This window comes from Protopterus annectens, chromosome 2.part0, assembly GCF_019279795.1.
Source record: "Protopterus annectens isolate FY-2018-M chromosome 2.part0, PAN1.0, whole genome shotgun sequence".
Lineage (NCBI taxonomy): Eukaryota > Metazoa > Chordata > Ceratodontiformes > Protopteridae > Protopterus > Protopterus annectens.
Genome location: NC_056728.1, coordinates 1,320,153,568 through 1,320,180,848, shown reverse-complemented (window position 1 = coordinate 1,320,180,848; position 27,281 = coordinate 1,320,153,568). Strand labels below are relative to the sequence as shown.

Sequence of the window (27,281 nt, the reverse complement as noted above, 5' to 3'; positions counted from 1 at the left end):
CACCTGTTCAGACACATGAACTAAATCCTGCAACTCTTTACACTCAATACCTTCCTGCCAGAGCATCCACCTTAGACTTCAATTGTGAAAGGAGATAATTCTGATATTTTAACATGTGAAACTGACAATTCAACGCCCTCATGGCTAAAGTGGAAGAAGTATACACTTTCTTTCCCCATCTATCCAAAGCCCTTGCCTCTTTATCAGGAGGGACAGGATTTTTAACAGAAGCCTTCACACCTTTAGGCCCCTGAGAGACAGTTTCCGGGTCTGCCCTAGGACTCTTAAAAAGATACTTATGAGCTTCAGGCACCCTATAGTACCTATCCGGTTTAACTGGGGCAGGAGGCAAAGAATCAGGATTCAGGGAAGCCTCTGCAAAAACATCTTCCACCACATTCAGAACAGGAGGTATAGCTAAAGGCCTATGCTGGGGTAAAACAAGAATTCCCTAAGCCTCTTCCTGGAATCAGAGAAATCTTGACCTTCCCATTTAAAATGCTCCCTCATGGAATGCAGAGTCTCTGAAAATGAAAAATCCTCAGGAGGAGAAGCTGAAGGAGTAGAATCATCCACATCAGAATCAGAATAAGGAGGATACTCCTGCAAGTCTTCAGCCAAGACTCAGAAGCCTCGAACACTGCTCAAAACTCTCAAACTCAGGTTCCACCCTAGGCCTCTTATCAGGAGTGGGCATAGAACCTCTAATCATAGTAATCAAATCCTCTGCCATTTTAAGCATATGTTTCTTAGGCAAAGACCCTGAAGCACTAGGAGAAACCCCCACTGAAGTTAAACTTGGCCTGCCTCTCAAAGAAGCCTTGGAAACAGAAGGGAAGGCTCTAACCACCTTAGGAAGAGAGGGAAGAACAGCCACCTGAGAAGCCCCTTCAGCCTGGCCTACTTCCTGAGAGGACACATCCTGTAACAGTAAAGTCTCTCCCTGAGACTCCAAAGAAACTCCTGGCAGAACCTCCGCTCCACTGAGTTTTCTAAAGAACCGACGTCCGGGACTGTCGGTTCTTCCACTCTAGGCTTTGCTGCTTTGTCCTTGCGCTTTTGGTCAAGCGGCCGAAGCATCCGACGGCATTTTATAATTACAACGCTTCCCAAAACTAACCTGGCACAGTCTAACCTTCTCTTAATAGTGCGCTTGTTAAATCTAGCACAAGAGCGGCATCCAACAACGCCGTGCTCAGGCCCTAAACAAGGTATACACAAAGTATGGTAATCCCTATGAGGTATCTGTTTCCCACAAGAAATACAGTTATTCACTTTTTCTGACATCCGGTTAAATACTGAGGCAAGAAAAAACCAAAATATTCCCCAACGGGGTACTTAGCCAACTTTGATTCGGTCTGAAACTCTGACTTCAGAAACTTTCAGAACGCCAACCTGCACTCGCAAAACTGCTTCTGCATCGACCATGCGGCAAAAGACTGAGGATATGACGTCGGTCATGCGCATTAGTACCCTGACGTACTTACGTCAGTCTAATGCGCCTTGACCGACGTCAGCCATATACTTTGGTATTCGGGCCGACTGGGACAGCGGACTACCCAATAGTTAGGACTGCAGCAATGTGGAATGAAGAACATCACATTTTTCCAGTAGCATGCATTGTGTGAATTCACATTTATGATGACTAACAGACCATAAATACAGGTCAAACATCTAAACATTGTGCAACATTCTCACAGCCCCTACCCCTCTCTTCTAATCTCACAGCTTAACAATTCCAGACAAAGCCCAAAAGTACAATCAGGAAGGTGAATCAAAGAATGAATACATGTATGCATGTCCCTAAAAATGTGTTTGAAAACAGCCCAGAGAAAAGTGTGAAAGGCTCAAAATCATGGGCAAATTTTAAGCTTTACTCGTTACCAAAGGAATGGATGAAGGTAAAACAGTTCACACCACATTACCTTGACCTAGCCAAGCCTTTTGACACAGTCCCCTACTCGGGTGTAGTATAAAAGATGAATAATGTCGGAGCTAACACTTGCATCACTAGCTGGATTGCCAACTTGCTCACAGGATGCAGGAGATCAAAATAGGGGAAGAGACCATTCACCAAATGGAGTCCCCCAGGGTTTGGTAGGGGAAGAAACCAATCACCAATGGAGCACCCCAGGGTTCAGGGCTGAGACTTTTTCTGTTTGGCATATACATCTCAAAAGTAAAAGGAAATACCAAAGGGCTTTGGCCAGATAAGTTTGAGATGACTGCAAGCTAGGCGCAGTTACTGAATCCCAAATGACTTAACCATCATGCAGGAAGGTTTGTCCCAAATAATAACTGGTGTCAAAATCATGACAATGCCCTCTGAGAACTGACCCAATTGTTTGGCATTTGGGAACTTGTGTACAGCGACCTAACTTTTGACCAGCATGTGCCCAGAGTCATAAGAAAGCCTTTCTATATTGCACAGCTTATAAACAAATTGATTGTGACTAGATCTAGAGATGTTGTTGTCCCCCTTTACAAAGCTCTCATTACTTCAATCATTTTCTATAATGCCCACTTTAGCATGTATCTGTCCAGCCCCATGCAACAATTGGAATACCTTCAGAGATACCTTACTAAAAGGATACAAGTCCTAAACAATAGGTCTTGCATGGACCACCTCAAAGATTTACTACTATACTCAGTATCCTACAGAGTGCTTAGAGGTGACATGCCTGGCATGCAAGGCATCCTCCGACCTAATGCAGATGGACCTACTGAACATCAGCCAGTCAAATGGCATCAAAAATACTCAGTCCAGGTATCTAAACTGAATGTTGTGGAGAGATGGCTATATATCACAGAGGCTACCACTGTGCCACAACAGACTATCCATACAAATAAAACAAAGCCCATCCGTCCACATTCAAATGCAACTTGGATCTAAGGATGGGTAACAGAAAATGTACTCCAAGATTGCCCCTCATGTCACTAATGGATAGAAGCAGTTCCTAAATGCTGCATCCCTTACAAGGGTCCCTTCAAATTATCTATAGTATGATCACAGTTATTCTCACTAGGGCTAATATACAATTATCAGCCATGGGATAGGTAAGACCAATCAGAAAAAGTTAATTCAAGCAACAAAAAGGAATTGGCTAAGTTTAAAATGTCCTCCAAGTGAACCTATGTTGTGGTAGTAAATAGTTATAAAAGATTGCCCTTTTTAGATCACTAAGTGCCCCTCTCACCCTCCACCCCCCCAGTCTTCAACAGCTTCCGGCGCCTATGGCCTTCTGTCATTGGTTTTCTGTCATGCAAGTCATCTCTTGGCTTGACATACTCATTTCCTGTGTTATCAAACTGTCTTCTGCTTTCCTGCCCATGTGACTAAACCAGTACAACCTGTTATCTTCTCTGCAACTACAGCAAATTTGTCCCCCACTGTGATGTCCTCATTTCTTCCTCAGGGAATCAATATGCATCCTCGTGCACATCATCTTCATCATCTCAGTCTTCCTCAGACACTCTGCTTTAACTGCCCAGGTTTCTCTGTCAGATAGGCATACTGGTCACACCACTGTTTTGTTTTCCTTCTTTTCAACTTCTTTGGCATTTTGTTGTCACACACTACTCCAGACTATTTGTTCCAGTTGGCTTCCAGTACTCTGATTCTAGCATTGATCTCCAGATTTAGGTTTTCACACTTCTCAATCACACTTTACAGATACCTGACACTGTTAACCTATTTTTCTTTCCAGCTCAAGTTGCAGCTTATTGTGATTCCTGATTTGTTCTCATGACCACTCCCTTGTCTATACTTAGTTTTATCATGTGTCTTTTAGTCTGCATTCTTGAACTCTATCAGTGTTAAAGCTTCTGTTCAGAGCTTGCTTATAGTGCCACATCACCTGTATACAGATGATGCTGTATACAGGTGCCATATCACCTGTATACAAAATCTATGCTGATCTGTCCCCTCTGACCTGCCCGCTGATGTAGTCTATAACCAACATGAACAGCAGTGGGATCTCAGTTGAAGCCTAAAGCAAACACACTCCCCACTCGGAAACCATCTGTGAGACTGTACACTGTTCATACTATGTCACTGGGTCTTTCTGCATAGCCTGTACTAATTCAACTAATGCTTCTGGGACTTTAACAACTGCAGGACTGTCAAAATCTGTTTTCTTGGGTCTTTATCATACGTCTTCCCATGCCTATGAAAGGTCAGATGGACTATTTCCTTATCCCCAGGTGCTTCTCCATTATCTGTCTCACTGCACATTAATACTATCTACATCGATATTAAATGCAATATTGACTTTTGGCATTTTAAAAAATACTTATAGGCTCAAATGATACCGTGCAGTATAAATATACTCAGACAGCCTGCATTTACTCATGCAAACCTGAAGCTTTACAAGGAATTACTTCAGATGCAACAGGAAAGGAACATGACATTTTTGAAGTATGTATTGGAAGAACATCACCTAAAGGAAATATAAATGAAAGAACACATTAAACCATGTAAAAAGTGCAACTTTGCTGAAGGTATATACTGCGATTTGTTCAGATGTTGAGCTTGCCCTTAAGAAAGACTGATTTAAACAAAGCTTTCTTACAATCAGGATCGCACCATAGCAGGATGCACCTATATTTTCACTGCATTCCTGTGATAAAGACAGACACATTTGTCTGATTGTTTGTTTACTAATTAATGAATTTAAAATACAAGATGATTCCACTCAGCCATGGGATATTCTTCATGGGAGATCCAGGAAGTACCCTATCTGTTCATAAAGATCAATATAGAATAATACATATGACAGTTCTACATATGGTTAGTTTGCAAACATATCATAAATATAATAAATAAATAAATGAATACAGTCATTCTGTAAAAGACAGAGATGTGACTCATCTGAGAATAAATTTCAGAGGACAATTTATCAGGTATTTACAGCTATATCAGCAGTTTATGAGATCCTGAGATAAATGCATTTGTTATATCAATAAAAGTTAGTCTTGTTTCTCAAATTATACCACTGAGGCAGTCAGCTTTTAGACAAGCTATGGAAGGCATGGTACTGTACTCTTTCCAAAAATATGCTATGATGAAGTAAGATCATCATATCTGGTATTCTGCTGTAGGAGAACAAACAATATAACTTCTTCAAATAGCTTTAATGAGACATGCTTAAAAGAAAATGCAAACTTAGAATAGATGTTAGTGTGTCAGCATACATGAAGCACTGATGTATTAAAGCTTTCATTGTAAACACCAGTAACACCAACACTGAGCCTTCAAAGGGCATTGAACTTCAAATTCAACAATAAAACTACAATGCATAATAATGTAATCAGTTAAACATTTAAATTAGCAATTTCCCATCCATGAATGCATGATCAATGCACATGGTTTTAAGAAATATTTATATTTGCACTTCAGTTCATTCTCAGAAGCTAATTATTTATTTCTATGCACTATTCATAGTAACTATTCAGAACTCTGCAGGAACTCTAAAAAAAAAAAATAAATATTTTTATTTAATAACATCACACCTCTAAGTTAATCAGCAAACAGATGTGATTATTCCTTGCAAACATTTAAATAAAGGCTACAAATCCATATATACATTTATGCCAGTTAGGTAAGGTACATGTAAAACATATTAAACATATATAATAAAAGCAGTGTTGAATACAATTATTAAGAGCATTACCGGCATCATACATATTCCTGTCAACTTCTTTGCTTAGGAATCATGTAGAAAAACAGGAGTCACAGGGGACAATTTGTAATATTACCCTAATTCTTTAAGATTATTAACTTTTGCAAGGGTTATACACCAACATACATTTTCTGAACAAAGCATCGAACATACCGTGCCGGACTACGTGAGCGGACGTCCACGAGGAGCAGAGCCGAAGAAGAGCAACGCCGGTCAGAGCAACCCGCGGCTGCTGAATGGGGGCCCTCATTTGCGGGGAAGTAATCGGTGGCACCCCGCGGCCGCGGGTGCCTAACGCCGGCTATGGGTACGAACAGCTAGTAGTAACAGTAAACATATTTTCAAAATGGGTAAAAGTAATTCCTACTACAACTTTGACAGTATAGGCAACAGCAAAAGCTTTCTAAAAATATTTTCTGTTTTTCAAAATGGCAAAAAAAAAAAAATAAGCAAATGTATAAGACCAAAGTGTCAGAGTCTAGGTAACAGTCAAAGGGCAAGCATACATTCAATTCTCACAGCATAAAACAAATAAACAATACTGCAATAAAATGATGTATACTACAGGGGAAGGGCGTGTTTTCAATTTTACACTAACTGTGTAAACAGTACTGCAAAAGGGACTCAAATAAAAGTACAAACTGTTAACACCAAAAATACATTTTAATGTTTCAAGTAATGTAATTAGCAGGCTTCAGTTTAATGCTAGGTTTAAAAACTGGACTGAGTGTACATTACAGCCATGTATGTACAAATGCAAAAACAATCTGTACAAGCAAGTGTATTCTGTACAGTATATAGTAAATGGTTTAGCTATGTAAATAGAGTAACAAGTCAAAGCTTGACATTTGTGACTTTTTTTTTTTTTTTTTTTCAAAAAAAAAACAAGACTGCAAGGCCTTTGCAATAAAATCCTCAAGCATTGTTAATAAATTCAAACACCAAAAAGGCAAGAAACGCTGTAAACTTGACCAAAAAGTAGACAAATGTGTCCGGAGAGCAGTAACACCAACAGGCTGATAATAGACAGCTCACAATAAGGTAAATCCAAGAATAGAAAACTTTATTTTTAAACGCCACACCACAGATACACGTTTTTCGTCAAAATATGACTTCATCAGAAACAGTCAAAAGCAGTAATGAGCAAACTTAAATACTAAAGCTTAAAGTGGATAATTAACAAAACATGATTGAATTAATTAAGTAAATTACCCACATTAAAAGAGCCAAGCAAATCTGAATGTTAAAACACATCATATAGTTTAAAATCATGGTCAAAGAGCAATAACTACTAAATAATAACATTCTAAATACAATTTTAAAAACACCAAATCACAATGTAAATAACTTTTAATCATTATATGTATTTAAATACTTACAAATTTTAAAAATTATATATATTTTCTTTCATAAAAAATGTTGGTTATGTTTATACTTTAAAAAACAATGAATTAACCTTGTGTTCATACATTCCATATTAATAAATACTTAAATCATTTGGGATTTAAGTTTCAGGTATGGTACAATAGATATAAAATCATTTAGTCCTGGGAAACGATTAGATTCTAAAAGAATCTGCCAATATGTTTCTTGGTGGCATAATCTAACTTCCCAGGGTCCACCCCTAACATCTTTGGATACTGAGTCCAAAACAAAAAACAAAAATACTGCTCCATTACATGTAGTGGTGTGCTTATAAAGTGCATTATTGGGGTTACATTTCTGTATGTCATAATAATGTTCGTACACCCGTTTACGAAGTGGCCTTTCAGTCTTTCCAACATAAAATGATTGGCAAGACTGGCACACCGCCAAATATACAACACCAAGTGAATGACAATTATAAAATCTAGTGGAAGAAATCTTTCTATTTCTACCTTCCAGGTAGACCTTTTCCTTGTTTAAAATATATTTACATTGGGAGCATCGCCCACATTTATAGGTTCCCTTCTTTTGGTCTCTCAAATGGTGAGGTGGTATATCCTGCTCCAAAATTCTTTTAATGTTAAAACCTTTCCTGTATACGGTTTTAACTCTCCTGTCCTTAAGACTACTTAAATCCGTCAAATCCTGAAAGGATTTAAACTCTTTTTCAATAATATTGGTAAGGTTACCAACATTAGCACTATATTCTGTAATAAAAAGCAGGTAATCGTTCTCAATTGTCGAGGTACTGTTACTCTGTTTGGTCCCTACTTCTAGATACCCACTTAAATCTAGTTAATCTTCCTTTGATGACTTCTTCCTTGACTGAATTAATAATGTATGTGGGATAACCCCTTTCAAGGAACATAGAGGAAAGATTATCACACTCAAGATCAAATTGTGCATCCTGAGATGTCATCCGTGACAGCCTAACGAACTGCCCTTTGATAATTCCCCTCTTTTGAAATCCTGGATGAGAACTATGGAAATGTAAATAACTGTTTGAAAATGTGGGCTTCCTATATACTTTAGAACTAAACCCAAATGAATTTTTACTTATGGTAACATCCAGATAATTAACTGTTTTTTCAGAGATCTGGTATGTAAATTTTAAAAATGTAGTAGTAGTGTTAATGTATGAGAGGAATAAGTCAATGGTCTCAATAGGGCCAGTCCAAAAAATACAAATGTCATAAATAAATTAATTATTTTAATTTTAATGTTAATAAATTACTGTGTAAAACATCACTGTATAGAGTCATATTCAAATACATCCAGTTCTAATAGTATGTTTAAAAATGTATAAATGCATGTGCACATCTATTTGCTAGTTAGATGCATATACACATCTGTTGCTATAATATATGTAGAAATAATGTAGTTAGTTAAATACATGTATTTCTGTTTGCTAGCATACATATATTCTGGTACAGCTTGAGACAAGCTGAATGTTAAGTGTCTGGAACATGCTTCAAGGAATATAGATAAAAATGCAGCTGTGAGACAAGGCATGCAGCATTCAACACAGACATCTGCATTTCATTTGCATCATTCTGAACATCAAAATAGAGGTAATTGCAATAGTTCACGAATAAAACTTAGTTAAAAAAATGCTACACAAAATAGAACACAAGATAATTTCTGTTGTAAAAAGCATACAGGATGTAAGTTTGGGAAGATAACATTAAACACAAATATAACAACATGGTTAGCTGAACAAGGTCAGGCATACATAAAAGTACAAAAAAATCAAAGACTGATAAATATTTCAGTAAACAGCTCTCTCTCTATTAGATGCTGTACATTACCTCAAAAACGTAACAGTTCTGACAAGGGAAGACATCATACAAAAATGTCACAGTGTATAGACAATAACATAAAAATAAGAATAAACTCAACATGAGAAAAAAGGGTATGAAACAACACAGTAACTATGGGTTAAAATACTTACCATTTTGGGTAACAGGCCACATACAGATCAAATAGTAAAAATACCATCCACTTGTACTATAATAGGACAACAATACCAAAAAACAATATTGTACTTCAATATTACATTTCCAAGTTTTAAAGATACTAAATGCAGATTTAAAAGAGCTTGGTATAAAAACTAGTAAAACAAGATATCTCACAAATTCTACATTTACAAGCACAATGGAAGTAAGTCATTACAAGTATATTTGATAGACAGATTACAATTTAGTACTAATGTATCTAAATTTGTAAACTGAAGAAAATGTTGTGTAAATGGACAATATTGCCTTCAAATTTCAAAATGTTTGTTAAAGTTGCACCACAGTTTATATGTGTAGTTTCAAATAACCCAGTGTTAATAGTGAAAGACAAAAACAGAAGCTGACACTGCCCATAATTGGTGGGACATATTCAGAAGATGGTCATCATCTGGGACCAAATTGCTAAATTGATTAATACATCCTATGGTAATAGTTTTAGGGGTAATAATAATAATGAGTTTAAAATTGTTTTATATGCTGCAGGTTACAAAGAGTTGCAATAACTCAACAAGTCATGGTTGTTGTTGTTTGTCTTTCGGCTTTTTCCCGATAAGGGGTCACCACAGCAGAACTCCAGTCCACTAATGATTGGCAGTAGATTCTTACGACACGCCGAGGTACCAGCTCAATGCCCAACCTTCAATGAAGGCACACCCATTTACGCACGCATGTCTTTCAAACGCTATCCAACCGCGGGGAGGACATGCAGATTCCATACAGAAGGCATTCCCAAGCCAAGCCGAAAATCGAACGGGTGAATCTCTTGCTGTGAGGTAACAACGCTACCGCTGTAGCACAGCGGAAAACTCAACAAGTCATAGTAAATACTGTAAATAGCAATGCTGATGAAACAAATGCAGTCTTTACTTTAACTGAAGTTTAGCCCGTTCCTCCAAAAAAAAAAAATAAAAAATAACGGGGAACTGAAAGAATAATAGTTCACTGTCTTTTCACTAGCATGATTATTAGCTTGAGTAAAAAGCTGCAAGAATGATGCAAAATATAAAGGGTTACTTTAGGAATAGTATAAAATGCTGAAAAATAGAAATTAGTAAGTGTGCTGGCATAGCTTAATTAAATATTGGCACCCATGTAAAGGAGTATGTTACTGAGAAACAAAGTCTGTAAAAATAACTGCACAGATGGCAGCTGGACGGACATCAATGAAGTAAAGGGCTGTAACATCAAGCAAGACAAAGTTGGAACATCAAGTTTCAGACAGTGCTGGAACACCACATTTCAGATAATGCAAGACTGAGTTTCCCTGGACGACCGAACTTGAAAAAGAATCAAGGACAAATCATAAATTAGAACAACAAAGAAAAGTGTTATACAAAGGCAGATTGTAATACATCACACCAAGAAAAAATATCAGACTTTTTGGTATAAATATGAGTGTGTATAAACAAGCTTTGGGAATTTGCCATAGAGAGCTGACAGAATCTGTGTTGCATGCTTGTAGATCCAAAAGGAAAATGTAATAGTAAATGCGTATTAACTGAAGCAGTTTGTCTCAATGTATTTATTGTACTTAAGACTAGTTGGTCATAATAAATAGTTAAATATACTTCGTTATGCATGCATGTAAATGCAAGTAACAGCAAGAAACCAACAGAAGCCAGTATATATTTTTTCAGAAAGGCTGAATGTTAAATAAGCACAGGGTAACAGTCATATGGAAGATCGTTTGTGGAAAATGTTAAATATAAATAAATAAAAGGGAAAGGAGAGAAATATGCTGTCTATGCGGTTAGCACCTCTATGAGAAATAAAAATACATCTTTACAGAATATAGATACATCTGTCAATTTCTGAAGATGTTCAGTAGAAACTTGACAAAAGGATGAGTTCAAATACTATACGAAGATTTAGAGTGGGCAGCACATGAGGTTGGAAATATGGGTATACAAAACTCCATATAATGTGCTGGTAAACAGTACGTGCTATAGTTAGTAGTTCACACTAGTCACAAAATGAAGTTCTGAAACATTTTGTGATGCCAAGATAGTACCATAGTTGTCTGTAAACATTCAGGGTATTAAGACATTTCTCCCTCAGTTTTAGATTCTTCAAATAAAATATGGAGAAGGATAGCTTCTCTTAAGGTAGCTTTACTTTATGCACAATCAAAGGACTAGGTCTTAAGGAAATCTCATTGTGGAAACTGAGATAAGATTGACCCACTATGAGAGCTTTCAACTTAAAATACTAATTGCTTTAACCTTTACACAAAGACAAAGACTAATTTCTATGTTAAGAACCTCAAGTCATCCTAATGAGCCTTTTCAAAATAGAGCAAGAGTTAAAAAAATAAGACCCCTAGGAGAAGCCACCTGTTTCTCAGGAGGCTTCTTATGCAACCCTCCTTTCAAAAACATTCTCACGTGAGATTGCATTGAAAGAGAGGAATCTGTGGTCAGACACGATGAAATGGCGGACAGCTGAACACTGACCAAGGAGTAAAACAGGCCAAAAGATAGTAACTCACACGAATACTGTAGAGACATACTAGCAATGAATGGGTGAGGATTCTTTTGCTGGCACCAACTAGAAAACCTTTTCCACTTGTTAATATACGATTTTCTAGCAGTAGGTTTTCTTGCCTCCTTTAAAACATACCTGCTGTACATCCAGTGAAAAATAAGGTACCTAAAAAGTATTAAAATTCTATAATCTAAGCAGTCAGTTGTAGTTGCTTGGCATCAGGATTCTCAGACATCTCTGATCTTGTGTGAGTAAATCCAGTAGGTGAGAAAGCTTGTAGTAACGGCCTCTGGCCATCTTCTCATGAAGGGAAAACCACGGTTGCCTGGACCAGAATGGAGTCACCACAATTATCTTTGGAACATTTTTTTTAATCTTCAGAATGATCATGGTTACTATTAGTGAAAAAAAGAGTGGAAAAGCATAAAGGAGCATTCATCTCCAAGGAAAAGCTTCTGCTTCCAGGTCACAGAAACCACAGATGGTTTAAAGAACTGGGAGCATTTATAGGAGTTAACATCCATTTTATGTTTATGTGTTTTGGTCTGTCGTTTTTATTGCACAGAACTGTTCCCCAAAGTCTGTGGCATCTGTTGAGACTGACTGTCCTGGAGGAGGAAGGGAGACTAGAAGATCTGAATTCTGAGAAATCTAGCATCCACCACAAATTCTCCCTTTTCATAAATAACAAAACTAAAACAATGAGTGAGAAGGTCACTAAAACAAAAATGAAAACTCCAGCAAAGCTAGAACTTCCACTGAGTGACCTCCCAAACCTCTTGTATCAGAGGCACATGGGATATATGCAAATGAACATTATGAACATCAGGCGTTTCAGCTCAAACGCCTGATGTTCATAAGGTTCATTTGCATATATCCCATGTGCCTCTGATACAAGTGGTTTGGGAGGTCACTCAGTGGAAGTTCTAGTTTTGCTGGAGTTTTCATTTTTGTTTTTATAAATAACAAAACTGGAATTTTAACTGCCAGGGCATTGATTTTAGGAACCATTGGATTTTTTTCTCCTGTGAAGTCCTACAAGATCTAATATAAGTATCGATGAAGCGGTGTGACCCAGAATCCTGAGAAATTCCCTTGCTGAGATGGTAGTCTCAGTGGAACATTTCTGGCATAGATCCAAATACAAATGTACTTTTTCATCTAGAAGAAAAGCTCTGTAAACTGAGGTGTCCAGGATAACACCCATAGAAAACAATCCTGTGAGAAGGAGTGTGACAAAGAGTTCAGTAAATTCTCTTAGAATCCCAGTCTAAGTAGGAGACCTTTTACACAACTGAGGGATTTCTGACACTTTGAAAAAGACTCTGCAAAGGTAAACAACTCTTTTAGAAAACAGGAGAATGCTAGCCTACTGCAGACTGCAAGGTATTATCACAGGAGCACACACTCTCTGTGAAAACCCAAGGAACAGTAAATAAACCAAAGTGTAATGTAAAAAACTTGTAATGCGATCACAACACAGACAACCTTCAGAAACGTTGGAAATCTGGATCCATTTGAATATAATGATATGCATCTTTTACATCCAAGGTCACTAGAAAACTCAAATTTGGAATTAGGGGCAACAAAGTTGTGAAGAAAGAGCATTTTCTTTTACCTGAGAACAATTGCAAACTGGTCCTGAAAAGAAAGAACCAGAACTGGTCTCCAAGAATCTTCTTTCTTTGGCACCAGGAATATTCTAGAATAAAACCCTTCCCCTATCTGAGGAGGAGGAAGAACAGCTTCTATTACCTCTCTATAACCATATGCTGAATGACAAGAGGGAAGAGAGTTAACAGGTGAGAAGGAATTTCCTGAAAAGCGAGGGGCAGAATCCAACTGTCATCTGTAACCTTGATGGATTACTCCCAGAACCCACCTGTCTGAAACTACCTTTTGCCAATGAGCAAGATGGAGCTTCGAACATTCTGGAAGGATTAAAGGACTGCAAGTGTGAAAGGAGTTGGAAATCCTTCAAATCATCATTCAGGCTTATTAGAATGTCCTTTGTTTTGAAGGGTTATCCTTTCTTTTTGGAATCTCCCTACCACTGTTTTTATACATTTGCTTTCCAGCAGCTTCTTGTCATTGTTTTTAAACATTTGCTTTCCATCAGATCACGGGGATTGTTTAATTTGTTTTCAAAGAATGTGATGGCAGAAGCACTGAATTCCTTGGCAAATTTAAAGAAGGAGAGCTGAAAAATCTGAAATATCTTACTGAATCAGCTATCATCTCTCATCACACTTTTTACTGACCTCTGCAGCAGAAGGTCTAAAACAAGTTCTTTATCCAAGGAAGAATTCAAAATCTCAGTTTTGACATCCTCTGGGAGGTTCTGAAAATGCATCCAAGCAAACCTCCTCAGAACATTCCCAGTGAAAGCAGTCCTGGAAGTGGCATCAGCAAAGAAATAAGCACATTTCAAATAATGGGCAGTCAACTGAGACACATAAGACATCAAGTTGCACAAAGCAAATTGTTCCTCTCAACAAGAAACAGATGCCAAAATATTCCTCGTGTTCTCACAACAGGCAAGCATAAAACTTTAACATATGATCCTGACAACTGAGAATTCTAAAAACAAGTGTTCTAGAAGAATACACTTTTCCCCAAACTTATCAAAAGCATCTCCATTCTTGTCAGTAGAAGGATTAATATTAACCGTATGTTTTGTAGCAGCTGGATTTACTAAAACAATACCTGCTGATCAGATCTGGGATGAGTGTATTAAAAACATAATACTGAGGCACTTTATAAAGTCTATTTTCTTTCTCAGGAGTAGCAGGTGGGCTGTCAGGGAAAATGCAGGCTGTGACAAAAACATCTCCTAAGCAAAGAGAACAGGCAGAATAAGAGTAGGTTCTATAAATTCTAGTTCTAACAAATCATAATATTTCCTGAGGGAATGAAAAACAGTTTTCTCACTGAAACAATTGATGCATTTTAGAAATTGTTTCAGAGAAAGAATACTTCAACAATTTCCAAAGCCACACTCTCTTCAGAACCTGAATCAAAATTCTGTGAAAACAACAAAATCTGTGCTTTCAGCATCATGTTGCTGTTCAAACTCTTGAATCTCTTCAGAAAATGAACAATCAATTTTCTTTTACCAGAAACAGACATACATAAATGGTCAACTGCCTGCACTAAACCCCAAGCTAAACGCAATAAATTACTCCTGCCCAGTGTAACTGAGATAGAAGATGTACGTTAATATATATATATATATATATATTTTTAATAAGGAATTTTTGAATAAGCAGACCCACACTTGCCAGCAAAAACTTTTCTAGGGATGCACACAATATTCTGACTAAGTAAAGCGGCATTCCCTTTGTCTGTGACCCAAATATATGTTGACGTTACAAATGGAGGAAACGGTCACTACCTAAAAAAAACAGCTTATGAGCAGAGTTTTTTATTCAATGTTCTTCAGCTAATCCAACTACTTTACCAACTCCTTAGCAAACTCTTGCTGGAACCTACAGACATGTGATGAATAACTTAGCACCTATACAGAAACAGTAAAGGATGTATACACTCATTTTGCCAAGTGATCCACCACCATGAACTCTGCTGGTTGAAGAATATGGACACAGGGTTACAATTATGTTAAACACATAAGTTTCATTTGCACTACGCAAGGCTATGCAAAATTGTGTATACAAATTTTCTTTTCATTTTACTGTGAAAATAAAACAAATGACATGGCAATATCTCAATGTTACCTTTGAAACACAAGAACAAGAGAACCAGGTTAAACTGTGAAATATCAGGCAATATATAACTTGAATTTATGTTACAATACAATTTCTAAGCAAAAAAGGCATTTGTATATAACCCACACTCTTACTCAAATGATGCAGGTCCACAAACACAGGAATACTTACCTGTATATAGGGATTAAGTGGAGCAGGCTGCCAAATCCAAGATCACATTCTTCAATAGTTAATATGTGCTACTAAATCTCATAATGTAGCAAGCTAGTAAGAAAAAGGATGAAAACAAAACAAAAAATATTTAAATTAACACTGGAGTCTCTTATTGCCACATACATAAATAAATCCAAATAAATGACACAGATATGTTAACCAAAAGACAAAAGTGGTTCAAAGACCCTTTTCATTCATGACCAGGTCCACTGGTAGGTAACAAGATTTATAGCAATCAGGGCTGGATATATATATAATGAACAAAAGAAAATAATACTCAAGTACCACACAATAAAATGATGCAAAGGCAAACAGTTCAGAACAATTAAAGGATGATTCAATATACCTTTTGTGTTAAAAAAAAAAAAAAAAATCAGTGCACACAGAAACAGCATACAAGCGTCTACTGTAGACATTACAATAACAAGATTGCTGCTCCATGGATACTAGCCTTTCCTTACACATTTGCCTGCTCTAATTATCCTTCACCCTTGCAAATTTCCATCAGTTTGCCTCTCTCCCTCTGTGCAAAGTACATCTCATACTCTGGTAGTCTATTTTTTAAGTACTACTGCTCCTCAGGACAACATTTAATGAACTGTTTGCACATTTCAGTTTGAACCTCCCTCAACTGCTGCTCCTCAAAAAAGCAATGTGTTGTGCAAGTGGCATACAGATGACAGCATGACTTATGTATGAACAGTATATGACATTTAGCATCAACGTGTTATTTAAAGATTTTTAATATAATGGTACCACCTATTCTGAAAATTTAATAATGTTATGGTAACTGTATGGTACTGTTTGTTATTTTTGTCAGGCACAACTATATGTGGGCATATTTTCTTTTACAGAAGTCTACAGATTGGGGAGGGGCCATACACCCTTATCAAGGATCACTGCAAGTGGGATGGGAAAATTCTACCCACCCAGAAGAGCACTATCTGGAAGTTTTCTGCAACTCTTACCACAGCAGAAGTACTCCTGTTTTTCCAATTTGTTTCCAATGTTTCCTTTACATAATATTAATTTGCAGGTAATCACTAATATGGCTAAAGTACATTATATGTTTTTTCAACTATATGTCTCTCAACATATGACACAGTTAAGTAAAGTGTTTCAGAAGTGCAAGATAAAAATCCTCACAGCTTTTACTACAGAACTTTCTCATGAGATTTATCACTGTTTTTGCAAATTTTTCTGCTTACTCAATGGACTGACAGAAGTGGGGACTGGAGGTTACACTTCAATCCCTTTTCATACAGAAATCCATTAAATTCAGAACTTAAGTGCAACGGGACATTGTCAGATAGAAGAACATCAGGCACCCCCCTATTTCAGAATATACATGTTAATGTTCTAATCACATTTGTATGACTTCTTCAGGGAACTTAGAATTATAATCCACTCATGAGATATGTCAGGTCACTTCTTTGAAATAAACAAATCTGTATAGCTACATGACTGTATTAGGATGGGGAATGCTAGCATTTCTTTTGGGCTGTTATGGTATATACTGTAAATGGCACACTCCTCACTACTTTTTTATTCCAGTGGACATTTCTGTCCAAAAAAAGACTATGTTGTGCTCTTTCTTTATACCTTATTATTCTTACTCTAAGATGGGACTTATTATGTATTTGCTTGTTTAAATCCAATAGCTGGGGTAGAGCACTGATCCTCTTTGTCCTTTTCAGGAGTACAAACTCAAGAAACATATAATCACATAACACAATATAAGCCATGTAGCACAGCAATAAACAGCAACATAAAACATTTGAAAAACAGCAAAACAGAAAAAATAACATTTAAAATATAATATTACAGTATACATAAAAAAAACTTATTGCAGGTGTAGCAGTAGCCTGATTGACAGAGTACTCTGCATTATACTGAATGCAAATTTGAAAACAACCATAACATATGTCACCATCAGAAATGTTAAACTTGAGAAAATCCAGTAAATCTAATTCAATTAATTGTATTTAATTTATTTTTTGGTGTTTAGGTTGCACCACTGGAACAGAAAGACAAGAGGAAAGAGAAAAATGAAAGAAAAAAAAAACATTTTGGGTGGTGTAAGGTATTTAGGGTTACAGGAAGAGCTTACAGTTTACATCTTAGTGATTACTGCTATTAGACTACATTTAAAAGTAATAGTGTCCAAGTCAGTTATGCAGACATATTATCCTGGAAGCATTTGCATTTGGCAGTTTTGAAAACATGCTTTTTCAGTTTGTTTAAAAATATAGGGAACATTTCATGGGGTAGGCAGTAATTTCCAATATTTTGGAAGGCGGCAATGACAAGCTATGGTCACTGTAAGCAAATCTTCTGTAAGAGGTAAGGAGTGATGTCTGGATGAAATGACCCAAGGTTGTAAACAGTGCCACACTGACAGCCTGACTGCAAAAAAGAGGAAACTGATGTAATTTAACCCATTTATAAAAAAGGGAGCTTCGAGGGGAGGGCTTTCTGTCTAGTAGAAAACAAACATTTGGCATTTTTTTTAAGATCACAGTCATAGCTGCTTCATTTAATCCTCACAGCCATCCTCTGATCTGAAGCCCCTCATCCCAGAGTAGCAAAAACAAAATTCTGCTATTTGATGGCTGGAAATTCTGAAATGCAGTATCCTGTTTTCCTGTGGCCCACCCTACCTCTCCTCCTCCTTCAGCTAAGGGAAAAAAAACCTCTTACCTTTCTTTAAACTGTAGCAACTACTTGCTAGTTACCACATAGTACAGTTGTGTACACTTACCATAAATGTAGATGTTCAAGTGTCTTCACTGTTGCAGTCATGACTGTAGGGTTCTCTCCCCTGCCGGCAGGCAGTACTCGGTCGGCCAGAATCCCAAAGTCTGGGTCCGGCGTCGGCTGTTCAGCCATGCTCCCTGACGTCAGAGCGCCAGGAGTACAAAGCTGACAGCCGACGCCATGTTCTCCAGTTTTTCTTGCCCCAGATGTCAGAAGTTCCAAAATGAGTAAGGTCCCATACCCTTTGCAAATACACCTCAGAACAAGGGTGAAAAAAGGAACCACACAAAAGAAAAAATAAGAAGGGACAGGAGGGAGGGAAACCCAGACTGCAACAGTGAAGTCACTCTAACATCTACATTTATGGTAAGTGTACACAACTGTACTATGTTCATCGTGTTTCACTGTTGCAGTCATGACTGTAGGGTAGAATCCCAAAGCAGAAAGAAAGGGAGGTGGTCATAAAGTAGAGGGGGCAGCTATAAGACCCTGCAAGACTGCAGAAGCAAAGCCTGCCCTAGACTTAGAGTAGAGAGGTAGATTGTAGTGCTTGGAAAAAGTATGCACTGAACTCAAAGTTGCAGCTTCCAAAATGTCTTTGGTAGGAACTCCCCTGAGGAAGGCATCTGAAGTGGCAGCAGCTCTGGTAGAGTGAGTCCTTATACTCCCTGGGATTTGCTTTCCATGGTGTGAATAGCAAAATCTGATTCCATGAGCAATCCATTTAGAAATGGTCTGTTTTGAAATGGCTTTACCTTGGGAACTTGAAGCATAAGAAACAAACAATTGCTCTGATTTCCTGATGTGTCCAGGTAAAAACGTAGTTGTCTGTGTACATCCAAGGAATGTAAGATCCTTTCCCCTTTATTTTGAGGAGTGGGGAAAAAAGTTGGCAAGTGAATAGTTTGATTTAAAGCAATTTTGGAAACCAACTTAGGCATGAAAGTAGGATTAGTCCTTAAAGACACCCTGTCTTGATGAAAAATAATATAAGGTTCCACAGCCATAAGAGCTTGCAACTCTGAAACCCTCCTGGCAGAGGTCAGAGCTAACAGGATGGCTGTCTTCCAAGATAAAAACTTGATGTCAGATGAGGCAGCAGGCTCAAAAGGAGGCAAGGTGAGCTTTTCCAAAACATAGCTGAGATCCCAAGCAGGAATGGGAGGAGATCTAGGGGGCCTTAAGTTCTTAGCTCCTCTGAGAAATTGTCTCATGAGCTGGTGGGAAAAGATAGGAGGGTCTGTATTATAATGAGCAGAAATAGCAGAGGCATGTATCTTTATGGAAGAGAAAGAGAGACCCTTATGTAAGAGGTCTGTCAGGTAAAGTAAAATCTGAGGACTGTTAGGAATAAGAGGATCAGAATCCTGAGCCTGCATCCAGGAACAAAATCTTTTCCATTTTCCTGCATAAGATTTTCTAGTGCTAGGACGTCTGGCTTCTAAAATGACATCCATAACCTGCTTGGGTAGGAGAGAATGAATCAAAGACCCTGGATTAACCAGGCCGCAAGGCTGAGAGTTTTGACATGGGAGTGTAGAATCTGACCCTGGTGTTGGGACAGAAGGTTTGGAGTCTGTGGTAAAACCCAGGGGGGCTCCAGACAAAGGTTTTTCAGTGTTGGGTACCAAAACTGTAGAGGCCAATTTGGGGCCAGCAAGATTATCATCTTGGGCTTGTCCTGCTTGATCTTTAGTAATACCCGTGGAAGAAGAGGAAGAGGCGGAAAGGCATATCCAGAGAGGTTTCTCCAACTGAATGATAGAGCATCCACTTTCCAAGCTTGATCGTGGAAAGTCCTGGTGCAAAAAATTTGTAGTTGATGATTGAGGTGGGATGCAAAGAGGTCTATGTGAGGACATCCCCAGACTGCTGTAATCATCCTGAATATTTCGGTGTCGAGCATCCATTCGTGTGGGTCCGACAGGTTTCTGCTCAGACTGTCTGCCAGGAAGTTTTGCTTCCCTGGTAGAAACTGAGCTTGAAGGTCCAGTTTGCAAGCTAGAGCTGTGTTCCAAAGATTCATGGCTAGTCTGCAAAGGGGATAGGAATGAGATCCCCCTTGCTTGTTTATGTACCACATAACTGTGGTGTTGTCTGTCCGTATCAGTAGTTGTCCTGGTTGTACAAGATTCCTGAAGGCCAAAAGAGCTTTCTGAACGGCTAACATTTCCTTTAAATTGATATGCAGGTGCTTCTGATCCTTTGTCCAAAGGCCCTGCAGACAGTTGCCCCGAAAATGGGCTCCCCATGCATAATCTGAGGCGTCCGTGGTTAGTATCTGAGTGGCAGGAGGCAGACAGAAGGGTTTTTCCTTTGTTTAGAGTACATGCCTTGGACCACCAAAGGAATTCCTTTTGAAGACAAGGCAGGACGGAGATAAGTATGTTTAGACTGTGGCAATGCTGAGACCATACACTTTTTAGGTACCACTGTATTTTCCTCATATGTAGTCTTGCATATGGTACGAGAAGGATGCAGGAGGCCATGTAACACAGAGCCTGCAGGAATCTCCTTGCAGATAGCTGAGTTGAAGTTGCCAAGGTTTTGAAAGTTGAAGCCAGCTGTAATTGTTTTTCGTATGTCAGAAATGCCATCTGGGTTGTTGTGTTTAGAGAAGCGCCCAGAAAAATTATCTGTTGTGAGGGTGTCAAATTTGACTTTTTTATGTTTACAGTGAATCCCAGGGACTTGAGAAGATTCTGAACAAACTGTAGATGCTGGAGTAAGACATCCTTGCTGTCTGCCTGAATAAGACAGTCGTCCAGATAAGGGTAAATTTGAATTCCCTTGAGTCTGCAATAAGCTACTACTGGAGCCAGGCACTTGAAGACCCTGGGCGCAGTAGACAATCCAAAGGGCACCGCAGAGAATTGATAGTGCCTCGATCCTGCCTTGAACCTGAGGTATTTTCTGCGTTCCTGTCTGATGGGAATGTGTAAATATGCTTCTTTTAAATCCAAAGTTACCATCCATGCATTTTTGGTCAGCATTGGCAGTAGCTGCTGTAGAGTAAGCATCTTGAATTTTGGTATCTCTAGAAAAGTGTTCAAGACTGACAGATCCAGAATGGGTCTCCATGAATTTTGCTTCCTGGGGACTAGAAAGAGCCTTGAGTAAAAACCTTGTCCCATCTCTGAAAGTGGAACTAGTTTTATGGCTTTCATAGCCAAGAGAGATTCCACCTGGTTTAATGCCTCTGACCATTGATGTTTTGGAAGATCTGGCCATCCGCTTGGCCTTGGTGGGGTATGAAAATGGAATTTGTAACCTCTTGAAACCACATCCAGAACCCACTTGTCTTGGGTTATATGAGTCCAATTTAGGTGAAAAAGAGAAAGTTTGTCTTTGGCTTTGCCTTTATAAGAAGCTGAGTAGGCCTGAAAACCCCTTCGGAAGCCGGTACCTGCACAGCGGCTCCAGACCCATCCGAAGGAGCATTGTCCGAAGGTCCTGCAACAGAAATATTCAAAGGCCTAGTTGGCTCCTCGTGGGAGTCCATTTTGGCTATCGGTTCCGAAATGGCCGACGACAGGGGCTGCAAAAGCGCCTCACGGATGACGGCCGAACCTGAAGCTGGCTCTGCTTGTGCGATATCGTCTGATTTGGACCTCGAAGGCCTGTCTTTGTCTTTGCGTCGTTTGTGAACTCCGGTAGCCGGAACCGTATCTGACGACATTTTGTAATTAAAACGCCTACTGAAGTAATGAAAAGCAAAATCGTACCTTCGTTTAATAGTACGTTGATTGAATCTAGCACAAAACCGACAACTAGCTACGTCATGGTCAGGGCCTAAGCAAGGAATACAGTAAGAATGAAAATCCTTATGAGGTATTTGCTTCCCATATGAAATACAATTATTAACTTTTTCTGACATCGGACTGGAGCAAGAAAAATGTTTCCCCAACGGGGTACTTAGCTTTGAGTAGGAGAAGAAAGTCTTCAGACTGAAGTTCGATTAGAAAAAATTGTCAGGAGTCAGCCGACCGGCACTTGCGAACTGCTATCACCACACGGCAAGAAAGACTGGAGAACATGGCGTCGGCTGTCAGCTTTGTACTCCTGGTGCTCTGACATCAGGGAGCATGGCTGAACAGCAGACGCCGGACCCAGACTTTGGGATTCTGGCCAACCGAGGACTGCCTGCCGGCAGGGGAGAACCCTACAGTCATGACTGCAACAGTGAAACACGATGAACATCTGTAGCAACCAGTCGCTACAACTTAAGCACACAGAGATCTAACAGCTTCAGTTCTGACCACGAATGCAAATACCTGCATTAATTTCTGAGTGAATTAATCTGATGAAGACCAACTAGGATCTGCCAATAACACCCCCTTAGAGCTTTGCACTCAAGGTGGCTGCCCACTTCCTCCCACCTTTGCAACATTACTAGTTTATGACCTGGTAGCAGTATTCTTGACATGAATCATGAAGTTGTTAACAGACCTAATATTGTTAAAAATCTGCAGGAAGACTTCTTTTGGAAGGCCATTCAAGTTCTGTCCACAGAACTCACATGGCTATTCTACTTCCTACAATCAAGAAATAAAAAGCTTTCCACGCTCAGTAATACGATCATTTTTCTTCTGTCATTTGTGAATAATGTTGAAAGTTTAATATCTGTTTCAATTATATCCTTACATATCAGAAAGTGGTCTGAATGGATGAAAATAGACAACATTGGAAACATAGCTTTATGTGGATGTGTGTGTGTGTGTGTGTGTGTGTGTGTGTGTGTGTGTGTGTGTGTGTGTGTGTGTGTGTGTGTGTGTGTCTGTGAAACACTGCTAAATCACATGCATCTTTTTTCTCAATGTGTCAAAATGGGCAAGAGCCAGTGCTGGCAGTTTTGTAATTGTTGTAGGGGAGTTAAATAACTATACAATATGTATACAAGATTACTGGAAGGGTAGAGAAAGATCAGTTGAAGTCTGTTAATAAATATAGAGAAAGATAGTTGAGAAAAAAATATATATTTCATAGAGGAATTCTTATAATTAGAAGGAGGGAAGAATTTTTCTGAACCTTGACATGGAAAGTTTTAAAACCAGCTTGTTACTTTGCCTCCACTGCCTATGGCTGAGAAGACATTGAAAAGTAGGTTGTAGTCAACCAGGTCAATTGCCTTGGTGAAGTCCAGAAATACAGCATCACTGAAATTGCCTCTACCCATATTAAGATATCATCAAAAAGAATCCAGACAGCAGCCACACTGCCTCTTCCATTCCAGGTACTATGCTGGAGACTGGACAGGAAAAGGTTTGCTACATATAACTGGACAGCTGAGAATCTCATTCCTCTAACCATTTCCCTAAGGTTAAAAAAAAGTTTGGATTTCATCAGAATAAGAATACACAATACCCAAGATGAATTTAAATACCAAACAAAATGACATAAAAGCAATCAACCTGAACAGACCAACAAAAACCCACAAATTTTCACTAAATAAACAAAACCCCATAAAATAATCAAATTCTACTGAATTTCATTTTTTGTGCCATATCCACTGTTTTATATTGGCAAGACATTAATATCTTTACAGATACAAATTTACTCACCCTGCTCTGCTGTAAAAGTATTTTAATAATGTTAGAGTTCAACATAGTAAGACCAACTCTAATTTCAACAAATGTGCGAGTTTTTGTTTTTTGTTGGAAATTGGTATATGCAAATGAGGGGTGGTGACTGAAAAAATCAACAATTATACTGTGAGCTTCTCTGGCAGTTATATTTAACAGACAATTTTCCTGCTCAGAATGAAAATGTTTGCATTAATAGTATGTTGAAGATGAAATTCAATAAAACGTCATTACTTTATTTGCTTTTAAGTCTGCAGTGTGGCAAGTAGTAGAATTATTTTCAATGTTTCCAACATTTAGGAGGCAAAATTTAAGGCTGGGTAAGTAATGCTGCATGTTTGGGAAATGGGTTTAGTGGACATGGGTTGGGGTTTATGTTGCTAAAAGAACTGGGAAGAGATTATGAAGAGGCTTGCACCTTGCTAGTGAAGAGCTGTGCTTCCAGTAGGATTGGAAGTATATAACAAATATGGCATAAGGTAGATATTGGTTGTGTAAACAAGTTTTTTTTTTTGCTTTTAGTAGGATAAGTTGCTGGCAGATGAGATTAGAAGTCGAGTTTACTCATGGATTTTGGTGAAAGATGGAATTAAAATGTTCTTGACAGCAGATAGGGACTTGCTGAGCAGCAGTGCAGCACCAAATCAAGAAAACTGATACTGCATGTGGGGAATAATGTAGGGACACCAAGGCTACAGTCACAGTTTAAATTCTAAGGACTTGCATCTATATAATACACTGGGCTCCTGTAACACACATTGTGCAGCTCTGTGAAGCCAAGCCAAAATGTGTAGGGGAGACTCCTGTCTGGCCTACAGAGCAATCCAAGACCCAAACCTGATGAACTTGCTTCATATCCAGAAATCAAATGGAACTAGGGCTACCCATTCCAGGGACCTAAATATGGCCTGTGACTTAAATAGGACAGGCTAGAGGGACAGATTTACAACTGCCGCGTCTTTGTAACAGGCTACCAATTCATGTGAAACAGAGCACCTCTATGACACTGCTCAAGAGGCACCTGGACGAGTGAATGGGGCCTCCTTAAATTCTTACTGGGGATAGCGCCCACAACCATCCTGGACATGGGCAGTTCATCACTAAATGCAATCTTGGGTACTGACTAGCATTTCTATGGTATTACACTGGGATGAAACAGCTAGGCTTAGAATGACCTCCAGGTTGATAGCCTAGTAATCTCCTATGAGACACACAGGTCACAGCAATTTAAAACAAACGAGCAAAGGAAGCAACAGTGCCAATCAGTAACCGCCTTGGGATCAGGATTTTTACCTGGTCAGGACAAAACCAAATTAATTTCTTTCACAAAGCAGCCCAAGTTGAAAAGCACTGCTGCACTTAACTGTAGAAAGGTGACTAAGTAGAGCAATGACTTAACAAAAAAAAATCAGCTAAGTATCATCGTCTCACCAAGAAACTTAGTAGCCAGTAATTTTAACATTTCAACAGTAGCATTAAAGCAGCCAGTTCAGTAGTCATTAAGTAAAAATTACATCAGTTAGAAATGCTTATAACTAAGACCGAAAATAGAAAAAGAAAGAATATGTTTGCTTCCCTGGTAGTTGAAGCATTGGCAGTAAAGCAAAATAAAGTAATAGATAACACAGCTCGAGACCTATTCATAGTTCTGTGAAGCCCAACCAAGGTGAGCATAGAGGCACACAGGGCACAGCAATTTTACACAAAGGAAGCAGAACATACCTGTCAAGTGCACCTCATTACGAGGAACATTCCTCATTTGGGGTCTTAAAAAGCCCATGTTCCGCAAAGTTCCACACTGAAAGAGTCTGTCACTCATTTAGTGTCAAGAATTTTTTTTAGCGGATATCCATGGTGAACAATACTGAATCATATTAATGCATCAAAAGAACTTTTTATAAGTACAAAGTAGCACATTTTAAACATGTGTGAGCTTCCTTGTTGAAGTCATTAGTAACCTGTTAGTAGGCGTTCAACATTTTGCCCACTTGTTCCACATTATGAGAGGTAATGTTCCTCAATTTGGAGATGGAGGGTTGAGAGCTACGAAGCAGAATACAGGGAAAAACAGCCTGAAGATCAGAATTTTGCCCAGGACACGGCTTGTTCCCACCTCTCACAAAGCAACCCGGAAGAAAAGCAGTCTGCTTTCCACAATTAAATGCAACAATAAGCACTTCAGTAACAAAGACTCAAGCTAAGTTTCCTTCTCTTAAAAGTAACTCAGTAGCCAGTAGTCTTCAACAGCAGCACTTGTCTAAGGCTGCCAAACCAATGGTTATATATAAAAAAATAAGTCAGAAATGCTGACAACTAAAGCTGTAACAAAATCAAATCACTCACTTCCCCACTAATCGAGGGTCCTTCACTTTTGTCAAATCCTATAGTAGAAACCACAGCAGGAGACATATGTTCATTGCTCTATGAAGTCCAGACAAACAGAAGCACGCAGGTCATAGCATAGCAAGGAAGTACAGTCAATCTAGTAACAGTGTGGGGACAGGAATTTCATAGGTTCATAGGTTAGTACTAGGCTAACTGCCCTTATGGGCCATTTTAAGCCTAGCTAATACCCACCATGTGTCAGAATCAACCCTTTGTGCTTTGGCCTTTTCTAAGGTAAACACCTGCCCACCACCCCACCCCACCCACACCACACACACTTGCATTTGATTTGCAGGCCCTATATCTGACTATGTTATGTTATCTAGATGGACATTACATTAGTAGCAGAGTGTGCTGCATAATTTGCCTAGTACAGGGTTCTTTTTTCTCCCTGCCCTTTTAAACAATGGAAGGTCATGGTTAGCTAATCCATGCGATTACTATACATTGCAAAGCAGTTACTTTGATTTACTGAGTCTCTCTTTTCCACACACTTTGGCACTTGTTTAGAAGACACATGAAGTGTGTGGAATGACAGGAATAGGTGTCTGCAAATCAGTCCAATTACAGTGATCAGACCACTGATTTCAGACAGTGTTAGGGTGTTCTACGTGAAACTTAACTTCACTCAGCACTCTTACTGCCCACTTATAACAAAAACTGGTTTCCACCCTTTATTTGAGCTATTGTGATTATACAACAGACAGTAAAAATGCTATTTTTTGGCAATCGTTGTTAGGATGTTTTTAGGACAAAAAGGAATAAAAATCGAAAATTTCTGCAGGGCTAGCTGATATGTCAAAAGGAGTCTGCCTGTCAAAAACAGGAAGGAATGGGCTGTATTTGTGTGTTGTGGGTGAGTGATGGCTAAGCACCTCAGCGTCAAATTGCATATGGTGGCACAAATATCTCATGTACACACACACACACACACACACACACACACACACACACACACACACACACACACACACAGGGTATAAAAAGTTTACACACCCCTGTTAAAATGCCAGG

The 27,281-nt window shown here is 38.7% G+C and overlaps 1 protein-coding gene across 3 annotated transcripts in view; it reads right to left on the bottom strand.

The window, feature by feature from the left end:
• The window catches only part of SLC30A9 (solute carrier family 30 member 9), a 1,654,027-nt gene that overhangs the window by 1,561,679 nt on the left and 65,067 nt on the right, over positions 1 to 27,281 (bottom strand). For all 3 annotated transcript variants that reach the window (XM_044061511.1, XM_044061513.1, XM_044061512.1), the window contains one exon: positions 15,502 to 15,594. The gene's annotated coding sequence lies outside the window, so the exon portion shown is untranslated. The remainder of the gene's footprint in view (positions 1 to 15,501; positions 15,595 to 27,281) is intronic.